This window comes from Mus pahari, chromosome 3, assembly GCF_900095145.1.
Source record: "Mus pahari chromosome 3, PAHARI_EIJ_v1.1, whole genome shotgun sequence".
Lineage (NCBI taxonomy): Eukaryota > Metazoa > Chordata > Mammalia > Rodentia > Muridae > Mus > Mus pahari.
Genome location: NC_034592.1, coordinates 16,626,917 through 16,645,944, shown reverse-complemented (window position 1 = coordinate 16,645,944; position 19,028 = coordinate 16,626,917). Strand labels below are relative to the sequence as shown.

The 19,028-nt window shown below is 46.0% G+C and overlaps 1 protein-coding gene across 4 annotated transcripts in view; it reads right to left on the bottom strand.

The window, feature by feature from the left end:
* The window catches only part of Med27 (mediator complex subunit 27), a 174,829-nt gene that overhangs the window by 140,499 nt on the left and 15,302 nt on the right, over positions 1-19,028 (bottom strand). Inside the window, exons 1-2 of one of the 4 annotated variants that reach the window (XM_021193059.2) lie at positions 5,020-5,122; positions 3,651-3,721 (exon numbers count right to left, since the gene is read on the bottom strand). The exons of the other annotated variants lie outside the window; for them this stretch is intronic. The gene's annotated coding sequence lies outside the window, so the exon portion shown is untranslated. Of the gene's footprint in view, positions 1-3,650; positions 3,722-5,019; positions 5,123-19,028 lie in introns of those variants that run through there. 4 annotated transcript variants of the gene reach the window in all.

The window sequence follows — 19,028 nt, the reverse complement described above, 5'->3', positions numbered from 1 at the left end:
GGCAGGGCCCACCTAAATCTAGATTCTGGGCTTCCCCATGTGTGGTGAGCCGCCTCCATTCTCATTCCCCTGTTGGTGGGGCAGGTATTGCAGGCTCTGCTGCAGTAGAATCTTTGGCCCTAGTTAGCAAGGATTAAACACTTTAAGGAACTCAGTGCTCAAGTACACACAGAAAATTCTGGCTTCCCATCTGGAACCCCAGCTAGACTCCTTGGTCAAGGTTGTTCTTTAAAATTGAAGAGGGTTGGGCCTGCTCTTCATAGACAAGGAAGTCTCTACATGGCACTGGGAGGGATAGACAAGGATAGAGACAGAGACCTGGAAGAAGGGAGAATTAATGGGGGCGCCCACCATAAATAAGATCACACTGACAACTAACACTTTCGAACATGAGTGTAATGCAGCTCACCCACAGTGGATCGCAAAGGCCCAATCTTTTGACAACAGGACAACACTGTCATCTACAAAGATTTTGCTTAAGAACCATACAATTGAATTTTTTTTTAAGTCTCTCTCTCTCTCTCTCTCTCTCTCTCTCTCTCTCTCTCTCTCTCACACACACACACACACACACACACACACACACGTTTTAAGTAAGCCTACACTTTTGTACTGGGCTTCATTCATAGCATCCTCGGCCTCATGTGCCTCTGAGGGGCCACAGGAACAGAAGGTGATGGCCCGGCCCTCCTGGCAGCCTTCCTGCCCACTGCATGGCTCTCTGGGGTCATGGCTAACCCTGTTTCTCATAAGCACAGTAGCTGCACCTGCTGTCCTCAAACTTGCAAGGCAGCTGTGATCCTGCTACATCAGTCAAAAACAGCACATGCTTCCCAGCAAACTTCATGGCTGGCAAGTTTCTCTGTGAAACCCGACCACCATACCCACTGTTAGCTCAGTTTCATTCAATGAGAGAAGCCTGCCATTAAGTGACAAAACTAAAATTCCTATAACTCCATGAAAATGGAGAAAAGAAAAGAGTTGTAATCTACTCTGCACCTGAAATACTTCTCCACACCTGAGAGTTCAGAGTATGAGATCAAACCGCAGTGGAGGTGGCAAGAAAGCAACTGTGAATGTCTCCCATCTATTTCTAAGATTAAAAGAAAGAAAACAAAGAAGGGAGCAATAAACCCCACCAATAAAAACTTAAACCCTGTGGATGTTTGTGGAAAAAAAAAAATCCCAAAATCTAAAACAGTCAACAAATGAGGAAGATTAACAGGAAACAAAAACTTAGTATTAGGCTTTCAAAGAACAATGACAAATATTTATGCCACGTATACCAAGAGATATGCTTGATACACCCAGCAGCAAATCTGTAACACAAAACCCACAGGCAGCCCATCTACCAACAGCAGGGAGACAAACGACAGCGATCCAGGATTGACTATCAGCTGTACGGCATACATGTGGGCTCTACCCATGATGTAGTAGAAAATCAAAGGCGGTCACATGTCCAGCAAGAGCTCACATTTGTTTTTCTGATATCACACACTCTCTCTGTGTGTTTGTCTCTGTCTGTCTGTCTCTCCTTTTGAGCCTTTTCTCTCTATACTCTCTTGTCCCAGCCCCTAAGCCATGGCAACTGAGCAATGACAGCACTGGCAGCAGCAAAGGAAGTCCCATGCAGTTTACCAAGGAGCCTTATGCTTGAAAGTCAGGAAAGTACCTGTCCAATCAGGAGCCGTGCGTGGAGGAACAGCCCCTCCTCAAGCTCTGCCTTTGGGCTCTCTGGGCCTTCACTGTGTTGTCAGCTTCCCAGCCAGGGAAACAAGCAAGCAAGCCACAGCAAGGATGGGAAATCACAGAACGGAAACACCTGCACAGCAACAGCACCCAAGGACTGGCACTTGCATCTCTGAAATCCCTGAAGCAGAATAATGGAAAGTCAGGGGCAGGGGTATGGGAAATAATGAATGGAACAGATCAAATGTGAAGGACCCAGAATTGCTAAAAACAATTTTTATGAAAAGAAAGACCTGTTAAGGAACTTAACTTACCAATTTCTAGGCATTCCACAAAGCTTCAATAATCAAGCTGAGGCAGACATGAGGATAAAGAAAGCCCTGCATGGACTGGGTTGGAGAGCCTGGAAATGCACGAACAGTCCTGCCCAGCCGGCCCCGACAACAGTCAGCAGATCAATGAGAGGAGGCCAGCTGGACAATTTTACCACTGTGCTCCCATGCCACAAGTAAAGTTTAACTCAAAATGAGTCTAATGTTAAATGTGGACTATGAAGTTTTTAGAAGAGAGAGGGGAGGGGAGGGGAGGGGAGGGGAGGGGAGGGGAGAACTTTGTAAACCAGGAATACTGAGATTCCTTGGCTATGACACAGAAAGGAAAGTCACAGAATCCATACAAATGTCTACAACACCATTTAACAAAGACGAGCAATCGCGCTTCAATGTGTGTAGGTCAAAATGTGCAGCGCCATGAAAAAGAGAAAGGCTCTATCAGCAGCCTGGATGGAACTCGAGGCACCATGCTTATGAGAGAAGCTGGAAGGAAAGGACATGCTCAGACACACACAATAGTCTGAGGGGCACACCATGGGTTTGGGAATTACAATGGATGGTTAAGTTTTTTGTTGTTTTTGTTTTTTGCAACAGGACTGTTCTGGATACTGGAGGTAGTGGTCAGTCCAATAAATCTATACAAGTCCAAACTCACAAAACTGCACATAGGATGAAGCTATCATCATCCTTTCATGGGGTTTTCCCAAAGCCTTCCTTGTGATCGGTGGTCCTGTAGTGTTAGTGTCAGCGATGATGAGGTGACGTGAGCACAGGTGTGGGGCACAGCTCTACAGAGCACAGCAGCTCCGAGCAATCGCTTCTTTGTCACACCAAACACTACAGTCCTCTGACAGTTTCCATACTACCCACAGATCCTTGGAAACCAAAGGAAGGGGTGAAGTCCAGTTTCCACACAACCCCTTCTCATATGCCTTTCCAACTGAGCACCATGCTCACATACCTGCCCAAACTCCTTTCCCAGCATCCTGTTCTTGCTGTTCTTTGTTTTACTTCATCCTGTGTCTATGCCGGGCTCTGTACGTGTGAATGCCTGTGGACGCTAGGAGGTGCTTGATCCCCTGGAGCTGGAGTGACACCTGATGGGAGCCACCTGATGAAGGTGCTGGGGATGGAACCAGGTACACTCTTAACCTCTGAGTCATCTCTCCAACTCCTACTTTGTTGTTGGTTGGTTGGTTAGTTTTGAGAAAGAGCCTCACTCACTAGCCCTAGAACTAGCTATATATAGACCAGACTGGCCTGAAATTCCAGAGTAATCTTTAAAAGGCATCAAGATTAAAAATTCAAATTTATGATGACAAAATGAATGTGTCTCCCGATGTTTGCTTCAGAGATCTCAGTGACCTTGGGCTTCGCGCTTCACTCCAGTAACCCCATACAAAATGAGGGGAAAAGATTACTTCAGTGTGTGCTGGGACAGCAAGAGGCAGAAAACAGGTGTAGAAAGCAGCAGCAACAGTCAGGGGACATGAGAGTGAGCATGAGCACCAAGCAGAGGGAGTTGCGTAAGGCGACAGCAGACTGTCAGCACCTGAGCTCAGCCAGAATGCTTGAAAAGTTCAAAGACCTGAGCACAACATGCAAACACACACACACACACACACACACACCTCTTGATCCAGCTGACAACTCTGCAATGAGGTAGCAATCTGGGCTCTTATAGAAAGCCTGGTTAAGTCCTGGAAGGGAGGAAACAACACTGTGACCAGTGATCACTCGGGGCTGTGTCCTTAGACAGTCCTAAACAAGGCACTGATCCCATCCATCTTGTAAGCGTGGCCACTGAAATCCCCAACAACTGGAAAGTAACATGTAAATCATGGTACATGTCCTGAATGGAATACTAGGCTGTTTTGTTTTAAATGTCTAACTTTCTAATGCCATGTTACACTGTCATAAATATCGTACAAAATTCTTAAGGTCCAGGAGAAAACGAGGTAAGGTCACTTTCATGGTTATAAAGCATGAACAAATATATTTTCCTAGAAATGAGCCAGTAGAAAAGCAGAAAAGGACCCATATTTAAGTGGCGAGATTAGAGATGACTTTTTCCTTCTTTATACTGTCCAGATGGGATAGTGAGTACATACCTCCTTGAAAACTGTAATTACCCACTATACAAAAAAAATGTTAATTTTTTTCTAAAATCTTACATTCTCAACATGCACTTTCAGAATATTAAATAATATTACAGATTTTTCCAGTCCAACTTTTCCCCTCAAGAACAAGGAAGGTTCTTGGGTATGAGGCGAGGGGCTTGTCTCATGGAGGAACCATGGTAGCCCTTGTTTCTGGTCTTCCAGTCAACCACCACGACAAGAAAGAAGCATTCCTGCAGCTGATGGCAATAAATAGTGTGAAATTATTCAGAACTATTCAAATCAAACCATTCCTCCTTACTTATTAGGGAGAAGTTAATAAGAGACATTTGCGATAGTGGCATTGTCACGCAGCCTGGTCGCTGTGGACAGTCACGGAATGTCAGGTTGTCACCCAGCATGCAGCTAATAACTAAACTGTTCTTTGACTCCTCATAACTTAAAGGTTCCCCCCTCCCAAACTGTCAAGGAGTCTCTTCCCCTCCATCTGTTCTACAGCACCAGGCTTAACATCAAGGGCTAGCAGCAGAGCCCCACGCCCTGTCAGCTTGCTTCATCAACTGTTTGGAGGAGCTGGTCCACTCGGTGGCTGCTGCCTGTCCTTCCTCCAGCATCTGTGTCACAAGTGTGGAGAGCAGGGCTTTGACAACCTGTTGGAATGTCAGCCCATTTACTCTACAATTTCCATGGCCACTTCCTCCCGAATCCAAGTCACGGGCGGAGAGCAGAGCTTTGACAGCCTGCTGGAGTATCAGCCCATTTACATTAGAACTTCCAAAAGTGAACCCTACCACTCCTAAACCACAGCCGACCAGCTGTGACTAATTTTCAGGATAAAAATGCACGCCAGGATTTTTGCCCTTTAAATGCAGGCCTACCTGCTTGGTGAATTAGGGATATGCTTGCTGTTAAAGGCAAATATGAGCAGAGAGTAACACAAAGTCAACTGCAGTGGCCAGGAACTCTAGAATCTTCTCCAGTATGCCTGCAGCCTGATTAAGCATGACCTTTAAGAGTAGTGGATCAGCTAATCAATACTGGTCCAACAGCCTTGCATGGGATGCAGGTGTGTTGTATAGACAGAAAAGCCTACCATGGCAGCTGTGTAGACAGAGGGCCCTACCACCTCACCATGCAGGAAAAGTTACTGAGATTTATCTGCATTGATTTTACTTGCAAGAAAAACACATCAGCAAACTGCAGCCTCAGCAGGACACTAAAGGTCGGACTTGGCTTCTTGAGGGATGAACTTGATATCAATAGTTATTAGGACACATTCATACAAGATACACAAGAGAGACAGAGGGAAGATGCTGGTAATCCTACTTAATCCTGGTGCGGCCCTAAATAAGGCTCTGCAGACTGTGGGAAAATCAAGGCAAAGTCTTGCCATTCCGAGATGAGATCCTATGCGCATGTGCTTGTACTTGGAGCCAACTGTAAAACAACAACGGCATGGTAACCCTCAAGCCCTGGGATGGAAGAAAGTGGGGGATGGGAGGCAGCAGGCAAGGAGGGGGAAGACTAGCATAGCCAAGGCTCACAGGTCTCTGGGACAAGTAGTGGGTGTAGGTCCAACGTGTACAGAGTCCTGGATGATGGGCCCCAGCAAGACAGTACCATCAAGAGATAGGGATGTCTGCGCCTGCGCAGGGCCTTCCAACCAGAAAAGACTGAAAAAACAACCGCAGCACAACAGCCCCTCCGGAGCTGCATCGGGAATTAACAAGATGGCCCTGGTGACTCACTCCACCTGAAGGACACATTCAGTTTTCAGAAAAACCACAAAACTGAAAGAAAATACTGCTAAAGAGAGGTAGGGACTGAAAGGAAACAAAAGTGAACTCTTTTCTAAAGAACGGGGGTGGGGAAACTTCTACATTCTAAAGTAAAGTTATTATTTCTTTTTAAATTTATTTTTATTTTATGTGCATTGGTGTTTTGCCTGCATGTGTAATTGTAAGGGTGTCGGATTCCCTGGAACTGGAGTTGCAGACAGCTGTTAGCTGCCATATAGGTGCTGGGAGTTGAACCTGGGTCCTCTGTAAGAACAGCCAGTGCACTTAACAGCTAAGCCAGCTCCTCAGCCCCAAAATTACTGTTTCTTAATGCAAACTTTACAGTTCTTGAGCCTAAGTCCAAGCCACTAGAATCTAGTGGTTCTCAACGTTACTAATGCTGAAACCTTTTAATACAGTTCCCTATGCTGTGGTGTCCATAAAATTGTCTCATTGCTACTTCATAAATATAATTTGCTGCAGTTGTGAATCATAATGTAAAAATATGATATGCAGGACATCAGGTATTCAACCCCGAAAGGGTCAAGACCCATGTTTAGAACTGCTGCTGGATCAAGAGGGCACTTTTCACACACTGGAACTACCCCACCCATACCAACTCAACAGTACCAGAACACGGAGAGGACGTAATACAAACACACTGTGCTTGGATCAAAACACATGGATTCCTGTCACAAATAGGTGACTTAAGAGTGTGTCCAAGAAGCAAAGGAAGAGAGCCTCCAAGGGTGGAAGGACCAGGGAGGGAGGGAGGGAGGGAAAGGGTGCTTTTTAATCTGAGAGGCAAGTGGGACATTTGCTAAATACAAACTGGTCCCTGGACAGAAATGAGGGGTGGCAGACAGATGGAGCAGTCAGAGCACTCTACTCAGAGGGGCAGCCACCAGTGGGATCATCACTGAAGGACGACACTCAGCCAGGAAGAAAGCCATCCACCAGGTTTTGGCTGAAAATGTCCAAAGAGCAAAGCCACTCTGTGGGGTCCAGGGTCAGGGTCTATGACACTGATGGGACATGGACAGTGGAAGCTGCTATAAAATGGATATACAGGGCATCTTTTCTAATAGAAAGACACCAACAGCTAGAAGCCTACTAAAAAAGCTTCAAAAGACTCTGAAGCCAGACTTCTTAATGTTTGCTATTCCCAGACAGCTGCTGACTGGTCCTTGGCTTCCCACTAGGGCTGTCCCCAACACCATCTAAAGGGTCCCTCCCAGTCTCTTTACTCTCAGCCTATAGGCTTACTATCTTTGGAATGCTCATCACTCTTAACATTGGTTCTGCACCTTTGTCTCCCCTGGCTGAGGGCAGCTTCAGGACACCCAGCCATTGGTTTTCATTCCTACCATGCCAACATTTGAGCATCTTGGTACATCTTGGGCATAAAGGATGAGTGCAGTGCCTGGATGATGGCCTAAAGCTGTACTTCATCAGCCATTACTTAGCCAAGAAACCCTAGACTCAACACACACCATGAAAACACACACATACTCCCCAACCCATGCACACACAACAGGTGCTGCAGATGCTGTCATCAATCTTTGCAGCAGAAATGTCAAAGCACGGTGGCTTTTGTAATCAATTACGAGGCCCTTCACAAGTAACATGTTCCCGATAACACAAGCTTGTCAATGATTTACTAATAAATTAGATCAGATTCAAGGTTATCCCTGATAACACATCTACCACTCATCTGCATCTTTAAAAGATTTTATTGGCAAAGAAAGGAGCAAGGCGCTGGTGGCTGGCAAATGCATCTCTCCAGGGATTAACTCAAGAGCCCAGCATACGCTGTTCTAGAATCAAACCATGCTAGGGGGAAAAAGAGTCCAGGACTCCTAGGTTGGGGATCTGCTTTCTTTTGCATCTCATCATTACAGCTTTCCAGGGCTTGTGTGTCAGCCTCTGCTCCCATCTAAGCTGTGAAGGCTGGGCCTCACTGAAGGGAGCTTACCTAGGTTTGATTCCCAGCTCTGGAGGCAGGAGGGGACTGGAGGAATATGTATAGTTAACTGGACAGGGAGGTTGGTACTAGTCTACATGACCCAGGAGTCCTTCCAGTCTCCAGACCTATGCTCTTCAATTCGATGGCTACAACCTGCATACAGTTACTTAAGACTGAAATTTTAGCTCCTTGGTAGCAATGGCCACAGTTCAAGGGTTCACCGGATACACATGGCTAAGAGGTACCATGTTGGATGATAATCTTTGAGTGTCTTGGACCTTCAACAGAGGAGCACTCTCCCCATTCTAGAAAATGACTCCATCGAGTGCCAGACTTCTGTGGTCAGAAGGATCCCAACAGAGGAGGCAAAGGTGCCAAAGTAGATCCTTCCCATTTAATTACACCAAGGGCCTGACTGCGCAAAAAGCAACAGTGTAACAGAGCAAACTGAGGTCCAGAAAAAGGGCAACAGGAAGACATGGCCCCGCGCTTCTTGCTCTGCACAGCGCAAACATAAAGGGGCAGGACCAGGAGACTGTCAGGCTGCGGTGTATCCTTAGAAGTGGCTTACGGTCCCCTTACAAAGGAAGCAGTGAGGAGACAGCCTCGGCTGAAAGGACCCTACCCCACATGTAACTGTGTTGTTTCCTTTCTTTTAGAAAGGATCTGATATTTATCTACAAACTTCTGTTTTATCTGTGAATAGAGCCTTCACCTAAAACACAATCAGTGTCGATAGTGTGTGTGTGTATGTGTGTGTGTGTGTGTGTGTGTGTGTGTGTGTGTGCCTGTTCATTTAGACAGAGGCCAGAGGCTAACCTTGGGTATCATTCCTCAAGAGCCCACCGTTTTTGTGAGGCAGGGTCTTTTACTAACTGCAGCTCCTGATCAGGCTAGGCTAGCCCAGTGAGTACTAGGGATCTGCCTGTCTCTGCCTCCCCAACGCACAACTTCACACTTCACTATGTATGTGGGTGCTGGGGATTAAACTAAGGTCCTCATGCTTGTGCAGCAAGCATTTTACCAACTGGGTCCATCTCCAGGCCTCCTGGTCTAAAGGATCAATTGCACTACTTGGTAGCAATGCAATATGTATGTTTTGAAGTATAGATAAATCTGCATACATTGTAGAAGTCACATTTCAAAGGTTAAGACTTATGCATGCACGTGCACATACACACATACACACACACACACACACACACACACGGAAGTAGGCAAGTACAGGTACAACAGCTGCTCCCCATATTCCAGGTGGGTTCACCCCATTCTTCCTGAGCATGCACTTCACTGAGCTGTGCTACTGTGCTCAGCAAACTGTCAGCTGGTGTGGCTATGAAGAGAACCAAAGAAGGGAGTTGGATGTGAAGATGCTCTTTCTTTAGGATAAGCTCCACAGAACCGAATGTAGTATTCCAGAAGAGACAACATCATGGAGGACATGCTTACCTCCAAAGGCAGGCAGGGAGGAAGATCTAATCAAGGCTTACCTTATCAGCTCTCCCTCAGCTCTCCCTATATCACAGTCTAGAAGATACTACAGTTTACGTGTGAAACACAGGGATAGAGACATTAAGGAACAAACCTGAACAGTAAGCAGCAGAAGCAAGCTACAGACCCAATAGCCTACCTAGATACGGAGCCAGGCTTGTAGCTCCAAGACTGTGTTCCCAGCCCCTCACTGTTCTGCCTCATCAACTCTTCTTCAATGAAAAATAGCCAACTCTCATTAGCTGAATACACAGTTGGCCAAAGTATGTGGGATGTAGCAAGGTCTAGCAGACAACTCCTGAGTGATGCCTAAGCACACTGCTTCTCGATTTAGTATACATACATCATCTATTAGCAAATGCACTTGTGTATATAATTAATATATGGCAATAGTTACTTTTTAAAGCAAATATACTAAAAAAGCTAATTTTAAGAGATAACAAGAAATCAGAAATAAAGATATGGAAATATAGCAAAACAAGGAACATTCTCTCATCTTCTCCCCTAACCCTTCACATTACCCATCAAACACAGACAAACCAGAGAGCCATCTCCTCTTCTTTTGGGTACACACAGCAGTATCTCCCCCAGAAAGAGTCTACAATGCCCTTCCTTTGACCTTCAGCCCAGCACCCCTGAACATGCATTCCTCTCAGTGTCCTGGAAGTGCTATGACAAGACCTGGTTCCCCAAAGTCCAGCAAGTGGCTCTGGGCACAATGGTCCAAAATGACCATGTCAGGGCTCCCCAAACATTCTTAGGGAACATTTCTACCATAGAATGGGAAGAGGTACAAAACAGGTATGCCTATATAGTGTGTATGAGTGTGTGTGTGTGTGTGTGTGTGTGTGTGCGCACGCATGCGCATGTGCACGTACATGTATGCATGTGAGTTCAGGTTGTGCTTATCATGTAGGCATGTAGATGTCAGAGGCTGACATCGGGATGTATGCATGCATGTGTGTATGTGTGTTTGTGTGTGTGATTCCTGTGTGTATACATATGTCAGGCCATGTTTGCCATGTTCCTCAATTACTTTTCCACTTTGTTCTTTAAACAGCATTGCTCCCTCAGACCAGAGCTCATCACACTGGCTAGGCTGGTTGGCCAGCAAGTCCCTGAGATCCTCCTGTCTCCACCTACTGGTGCTGGGGATATAAACACATGCTGCTGCACCTAGCATTTTTATATAGATGCAGAGGATCTGAACTCAGATCCTCATGTCTGCAAAGCAACCACTGCACCATCTCCCCAGACCCACCTACATCTTTTTTTTTTAGATTTATTTATTATAACTTAAGTACACTATAGCTGACTTCAGACACACCAGAAGAGGGCATCAGATTTCATTACGGGTGGTTGTGAGCCACCATGTGGTTGCTGGGATTTGAACTCAGGACCTCTGGAAGAGCAGTCAGTGCTCTTAACCGCTGAGCCATCTCTCCAGCCCCCTACTTCTTAAAACAAAGGACAGGAGCGGGAATCATCAGCAAGCTACAAGACCTAAGAATTCTTTTCACTTGGATGCTCATCAGGTTTTACTGCCGGTCTATAGACCTAAATGGCGATAGTTTTCCTAAGTCCTCCACAATATGCCCAGCCTCCTGTGAGCACTTTATAAACAAAATACAGTAATTAACCTTGGGACCATTGGAAACCACATGTACAAACAGACTAAATTAATATTTACAAGATCAAACAGGATATCAGAGACGATTAGATCAAGAAGGATTTAGATGTGGGTCAACTCATACTGCCAACCACAAATGAAATCTGCTATTAAGATGCCTCAGACTCACTAAAGCACAGATAAGCCGCTTCCAAGACAGAGCATTACAAAGGGAACGCCCTTTGGACTAACATCAGCGCAGAGAAGATGCCTCACTACCAACCCCTTGATGGAGCCAACAGAGCAGCCAAGGCCATTAGATCTGCAGACAATGCAAAACCTATTAGTCAAACCCCAGCACAGACCACTCATACTGAATGATGTTGCTGAGAACAGCAACTGGTTACTGAGTCCTTACTATGTTCCAAGTGCCCTCTAACTATTCTATGAGTCGGAAGGTGGTTAGCCCCATTTTTCAGATAAGGAAGCAAAAAGAGAGGAAAGCCGGTAGACCAGGACATCCAGGAAGGGAAGAGCAACGCCAGAGGCTAAGGCTGGCACCTGAGTCCATGTGCTTGCTCATCATATCTGCGCTGTGCTCCAAGTCTGTACTCTCAGATAAAACTGACAGCATTTCTTCATGTTCCCACCACAATTACCAGGGCATATTGTTTACCTCACGCCTTTGATAAGGTAACCTCATTAGGGAGAAGAAGCGCCAGCGTTTTTCACACCTTCTTACTCAGTCTCTAACAAACACTGCGCAGGTAGACAAGATGCAATAATAAATCTTTCTGCATCTGCAATTGGTGCCGTCCTAACAGGAAAATGGAAGATTAGAGCTTTAAAACAAAGGTTGACACCTGGCTAATAATTATGTTATAGCCAATCTCCTGTTCCAACAAGAAATGAGGGTGCTGGGTCACATGACCACCAATCCTCTCTTTAAAACTAGAATCAAAAGATCCTTCACTGGGCCCCCAGTACTATAAAATGGATTATTTTAATATAAACGTAAACAGTGAGTTAACCCAGCGGCTGCACTTCTTTACCTTTGCTAGTCCCAATAACCACACAGAGAAACCAAGATTTAGTTCAAGCTGCACCTCAATATCTAATCTGCTACCTCCCAGCCGTGATCCCAAATACTACCAGCAATTAGGGCTTCAGGTGTTTCTTCTCTCCGTGTCTTCTTGGACTCTCTCCACCTGGAGATGGTAGCCCATCTCAGTCTCTCTCTCTCTTTCTCTCTCTTTCTCCTCAACTAAGCTGAAGAGGAGTGAAGTCAGAAGCACAAGGAAACCTTGTTCCACCACTACAGACAGAAAAGCCAACAGAGACACAATGAAACAGGGACAGGGGGCCAGAAGGCCCAGGAGCCAAGACCCACATTGGAGTTGCCATTAGGAGTCCTACATGGCCTTCCCTCCAGTTCCATAAATGCCCAGTATAAATGTAACCCTTACTAAAAGACCTAGCCATAGGTAAAGGTGAGCCTCAGACTGCATGCCTAATGGAATCCGAAGCCAACCAAGTCAAACAGGGTTAGAGGGCCAGTGCCAGTCTGGGGAGGGGAGGCAGGCCTCCACCATAGTGCTGTCTGGTTTCAGGCTTCTGGTTTTTGTCTTCCCTGACCTTCTGCATCCTCATCTGGCAAACCAACAGGGACTGCCATGCTCAAAGGAGTTGATTCATAAGTCCCTAGGGAACAAAAGTCAAACACAAGAGTGGGAAATTTGCCCTACTATTATCAATTACTTCCACATGGAGTCACCACACTCAAAGGTGTGGAAGTGCCTGTGGTCCAGGAGAGACCAAAGCTGGCACAGACCACGCCCACACTGTATGGTGATCCAGTCGTCTCTTATACCTGCAGCCAGCTTTTTCCTGCCTGAAATAACCAGGAGTAACTTCAATGGGTCCTCATTCAGCCTTACTTATGCTTGCAAAAATATAAGCCAATGAGAAGGCTGGATTTCGTTTCCTAGAAACCAAACCAGCAAGTGACTGGCAAATTAAGCCAGGAACAGGGCTTTTCCAGCAGGAGGTCCCAAATCAACAGACTCCTCAAGTTTCTTCCCTCAGACTCACACTGTTACCACCTCCCTTTTTGTCAGCATATCTGAGGACAGCAGTGGAGACTGGGCTCAAGAGAACTGCCCTGGGGAAAACCACCCACAATGACAAGCTTTTCCTGATGAAGTTAGAGGCTGCTGTTTCTTGATATGAGTGCTGGGAACTGAACTTGGGTCTTCTGGATCCAAGCAATCGCTCTTGTTTGCTGAGTCCCAAGAATCTTTTTTAATATCAAGACTTTAAATGTTATAAGGAAAAACCTTCTATGAAGCCAAGTGAAAATATGCCAAACGTGTTCATTTCCAAGTCAGACATGACACATGGTCACAGGTACCGCACATCATTTCCATTTACTCAAGCAGAGTGTGTGAGTGTGTGTGCTGGTTGAGGGACTGGTCTCCCTCTTCCTACCTCCAAAAGCAAGGCTCATTGCTCTTTTCTCTGTAATCTGGGAGTTCACTTGAAGGTCACTGAAGAACAACAGCAAAAATACCTACATCTTCACAGCTTCAGTGAAACTGCCTAAAAAGCTAAGATTGCATAGCCAACCCATCATCAATAAGTCCTAATTCACTTATCCTAAAGTCTGACATGGCAATGTCTCCCACCATCAGGGGGTCTGAGGGTTATCTGGTCGTGTCTTGCTTCCTCTGGTGGTTTCACAGCAGCATAAAAAAAGAATGGCATGCCTTATAATCAGCAAAAGTAGTCAATAAAACAGAACCAACTTTGAGGGGGCCCCCCACATGCTACTTGCAGCCCCTCCCCATGCTTGCAAAGAACATAGGAACCTGCTCTAGTCCCATTCTGAAAATCCCACTTGACTCAAAGATTGAAGCAGCAGCAGCCAGCTACAAAAACCTTACAGCTGAGAGAAAATGGAATTGAACTCACAGGCAAAGATAAAAGAGCCAGTTCTCTGCCCAAGAGATATGACAAACGGGATCAGAATCCAAACCAGTGCTTTGCTTTTCTCAAAAGCTTTTAACTCAGACTAGAGTATTCACTTCGGAGCGTCCGGTATCTCGGGGAAGACAAGAGAATAAGAAACACTTTCAAAAAGACTTCGGTGAAGAGCCATAGACCAGCATGGGGCTCAGGAGGGGAGACAAGCTTCTAGTTTAAACAGTAATTTGTGCATAATTATCCTTGCAGGTTGATACAAGATAGTTAGATTAAATAAATTAATCAAAGTACAAATTGTGCTGGCAAACTCCAGTGCCTAGCATCTCCTAAGGCCAATCTGCCAACGACTCTGAGCCCATGCCTCACAGTCACCAAATCAGAGCTGACAGCTAATGGGAGAAGAGATGCAGGACCTCTGGAACCTGAGAGGCAATCTGCGGGGCGGGCCCAGGCAGGGCTCTACAGAGCCGTGACAATAGAAACTTTAAACACAAGATCCATTACAGCCTGCACACCCACAGCCATTTGCACATGACGGATGGAAATAAATCCTCCAGAAAGCAGCCATTAATATACCTTGGCCAACACAGCTCAGGCATCCTGTCTGTTGTACGGTGTTCCTGGGACACTTGATTTCCCACACCTTCCCTCCTTGCTCCTACTGTGAATAACACAGGCCAACATTCTTAGCACAGACATTCAGGAACATATCTCATCACTGCACTGGTGAGAGCTAACATGCCCATTCTTTACCAGTGTTAGCTCCTGGAATCGTCACCAGGCCCTGATACAGTAAGAACCATGATGCCCCTACTCAAAGATGTGGAAACTGAGAGTCAAAGCCACACAGCCTAGCTGGGGTCATGTGTTGAACTTGCTCACCTTGCTGGGCTACCAGAGGAACTAGAAAAGAAGTCCATTTTCAAGGTAGAAAATCATTAACAAAAGCAGTTAAAATATTGATCTCTACTTTTTTTTTTTGACATGACTTGATTAGTGTAAGAATATACATGGTATGAGGAGGAATCAGGTCTCTGCCATGAAGCCAGACTGTAGAGCATGATCCTGTGACACTGCATCCGGCTCAGGAAGGTCTTTCTCCACTACCAGCTAGGAGAAAGGCACTTTCAGGGGAAAGGCACTGCGCACTCTTGGGGTGCTGGTCCATCCCCAGGGAAATGAACCCTGGAACTTTGGAAATGAATTCTCTAGCAGAGAGAGGAAGTCAGGGCCAATAAGACTGCCCTGAGTCCCAGTTTACACACCAGGAGACAGCACTGTTCAAGGTTACAAACCAGTGAAAAAGTAGACGGTGAACCCAGGCATCCTGGCCCCGAGGCCAATGCTTTAGTTCATTTAGACACCGTATCTCCCAGGTTTGAAAAGATGAGGAGCAGGCCCAAGCTTCACACTGCACAATGCTATGAGGTATGTGGTGGTTTGAGTGGGTTTGGCCCTCATAGATTCATGCGTTTGAATGCTTGGCCTATAGGGAGTGGCACTATTACGAGGTGTGGCCGTGTTGGAGTAGGTTTAGCTGTGTTGGAGGAAGGATGTCACTGTGGGGGTGAGCTTTGAGGTCTCCTATGCTCAAGCTCTGCCCAGTGTGGAATTCCTCCAACACTAGATCTGCCTGCACGCTGCCATGCTTCCTGCCATGACAATAATGGACTAAACCTATGAAACTGTAAGCTAACCCCAGATAAACGTTTTTTTGTTTTGTTTTGTTTTTTTATGTGTTGCCCTGGTCATGGTGTCTCTTTACAGCAATGGAAACCCTAACTAAGATAAGGTATTTCTTTAATATTTACTTTACCCTTATCCTGTCCTTTTCCTATCTACCTTAAAATAATCAAGACAATTTGCCTTCTGTTTATATCACCAAAGTAGTTTTAAAAACAACAACCTTAATATGCATTATCTTTCAGCAAGTCTCCCCTGAGTGGAATGCATAAACCAAAGACAGATCTCCTACAGCTGTCAGAGTCCCCCAACCCACCAGCAAATGAGGACCTACCATGGTTCCCCGTTTCTGTCTCTCAAAACTGGATATGAAATGCCACTTTCCCAGCAGGAACTGTCCTTGTTGGTTTGTTTTCTTCTGATGAGCTTTGGTGGACACCAAAAATACAAGGACAAACAGGATGTCACAGTCCCCAGTCCTGGTCCAGTACCTAGAGCTCAACTGAGTCAGGTCATAATGACATCATCATGGGGAGAGCAGGTAGCAAAAGTTCACAGAGAGGCATCTCACCCCAGCTTGTGGGGTCAGAATGTTCCCAGTGTATGATTCTAAACAAACACACGAGAGAGGAACCATGAGTCAAGCAAAAAACAAAAAAAACAAAAACAAAAACAAACAAACAAAAAAAAGGAATTGGAGTTCAGTGAAGCAGAGCATGGGACATGAGGGTGCTTACGAGTACCACAGGGTGACCAGGCACCAAACTGGAGCGAAGCTGAGACAGCCCAGGACTGTCAGTGCACAAGAAGTCCTTAGCCAATCTTAGCAGAGCTGTATTACCAAACCTATGTTCTGAAAGACCACTGCTGCAGTGTGGGGTAGACAGGAAAGTCAGGGAGGCTGGTGGAGACTGCGAGCAAGCAGCAGTGCCTTGCTCCTGGCAGCAAACGCTTCCTGTGCCTTCTGGGGCTCTCTGGGAAGCACACTGGGGCCATAGAAAACTGCAGACACTGTCAATGTTCCCCTAGGACCAAGGTGAAGGGGAGATTGGGCCGAGGAGCTTCTGCTTCCCAGAGGCCCCCAAGGATATGACACTGCTCCTGGAAAGCAAGACATGCCATGCCTACAATAGTTAAGCAACTGGGAAAGATGCTTCTCTACTTGGGGGAGGTCACAAGAAAGGCACCATCCCCACGAGAGAGACACATCTGCTAGGAAATGACTACATTCAAGCTTCATGGGCAGAGGTCCCCAAGTACACTGTTGTAGCCAAGGATGCCTGTGAGCTGCCAGCAGAACACTGTGGTTGCTCTGTCTGAGCATGTGAAAACACCACAGTCCCAATGTCTGAGTGCACACACACAGAACCAACACAGCTGCTCTGTTAAAAGCAAGGGGCTGAGAGTGGAGGCTGCCACACCCACTGTTGACTTTCTAGGTTGCTATTTTTTAAAATTTTGTTATCCCACTGTGGTAGCTTAAATGAGATGTCCCCTATAAGCCTTAGGCATTTAATACCTGGTATCCAGCTGGAGGCTGTTAGAAGATTAGGAGATGTGGTCTTGCTAGAAGTATGTCATAGGGGCAGGCTTTAGAGTTTCAAAAAACATAGGCCATTCTGAATTAGACCTGTTTCCTGTCTGCACTTCTAGCCGTGAGCTCTCAGTTGCTGCTCCAGGCACCAGCCTTCATACCACCGTCCTGGACCCTAACCCTCTGGAAGCCCCAAATAAACCCTTCCTTCTATAAATTGTCTTGGTCAGGGTGTTTTATCACAGCAATAGAAAAACAACTAAGACAGCCCCACCCAAGTCTGAGGATCATTGAGGGAACACTGAGGGAAGGGAGGGAAAGAAAACTGAGACCTACTGAGTGCCTACAAAGTGGCTATCCAGTGCTAGGTGCATTCCCTCCTGGAAAAGAAGTGACTTCACACACACTCTGTGCAAGAAGACAGTGAAACTATCCCAGTGGTTTAAACAGGAAAGCACACTCCTGTTTACTTGGGACTTCCAGAGGGTTATGGTCCAGGACGGTGGTATCAAGTTATGGTGTCAGGCACCTGGAGCAGCAGCTGAGAGCTCACAGCTAGAATTGCACAAAATCCTTCAATGGTGGCCCAACTGCTTCCTCTTCACTGGAGAGTCTGAGAGTCCAATTTCTCTGGATGCTCAGGTGAGTCCAGCTTATCACAGACGCTGTGGATAACATACCAGCAACAGGCTGAATTAGAAAATGTAATTTTAAATGGGAAGGCAGGGCCAAGGAGATGGCTCAGTCAGGGAAGTGCTTGGCTTAGAAGCATGAGAACCTATGCTTCATGCCTAGAATTCACATTTGAAAAGCCAGAAATGGTAACTGTAATCCCAGTGGTGGGGAAGACTCCTGGGGCTTACTTGCCAGCCAGTGGGAGAAGCTCAAAAAGTGAGCAGTGCCTGAGAAACAATACCCTCTGGCCTCCCCCCAGGGGCACACATGTACACATACAAGAACACAAACACAACACATGCACACACACACACACACACACACACACACACACACTACATAAATAGTGAGGCAAACAAAGCTCCCTTGGCTGGATCACTGGATGGAGAAGCAGATGGACAGTCAGGCAACTGGAGACCCCAGGTAGGGTATTGAATTGGGACAAAAGGCTAGTGGACACATGAGCAAGATTACCCTTCAGGACTGCCAGCATCTAAAGGAGATCAAGACAGACTCAGATGAAAATACAGTCACCCCCATAACTATAGCTCAGCTTTCCATAGTCTCAGTTATCTACAATCAGCAGCAGTCTGGAAATGTTAAGTAGAAAATTCTAGAAATAAATAAGTCATAAGATTTAAGTTACATGCTCTTCTCAGTAAAATTGTGGTGGTTTGAATGAAAATGGTCCCCATACGCTCAGGTTAGAATACCTGGTTCCCAGTTGGTGGAGCTGTTTGGGGCATATTGGGAGGTGGCCTTGTTAGAGGAGGGGTGCAAGCACTGAGGTTTCAGAAGACTCCCACCATTCCCGCTGTGTCCTCTCTGCTTCCTGCTTATGGACGGACCAAGATGTAAGCTGCCAGCTGTCCCCACTTCCATGCCTTTACTCTGTCATCATGGACTCTCTCTGCAGTCATAAGCCCCATTAAATGCTTTCTTTTATAAGTTGTCTAGGCCATGGTGCTTTACAGCAATATAAATATAACTAATACAGAGCTGTGGTAAAACTGTGGCCACTCCACTGAGGATAGCCCAGTGTACTCACTGTTTATGCTACCTACCTGGGGTGACTGGTGTGCTATCATTTAGTAAGAGAGCAAAGCACAAGAGATGCTGCTGATTCAGATATGCCAAAAAAAAAAAAAAAAAAAAAAAAAGCTAGGAGT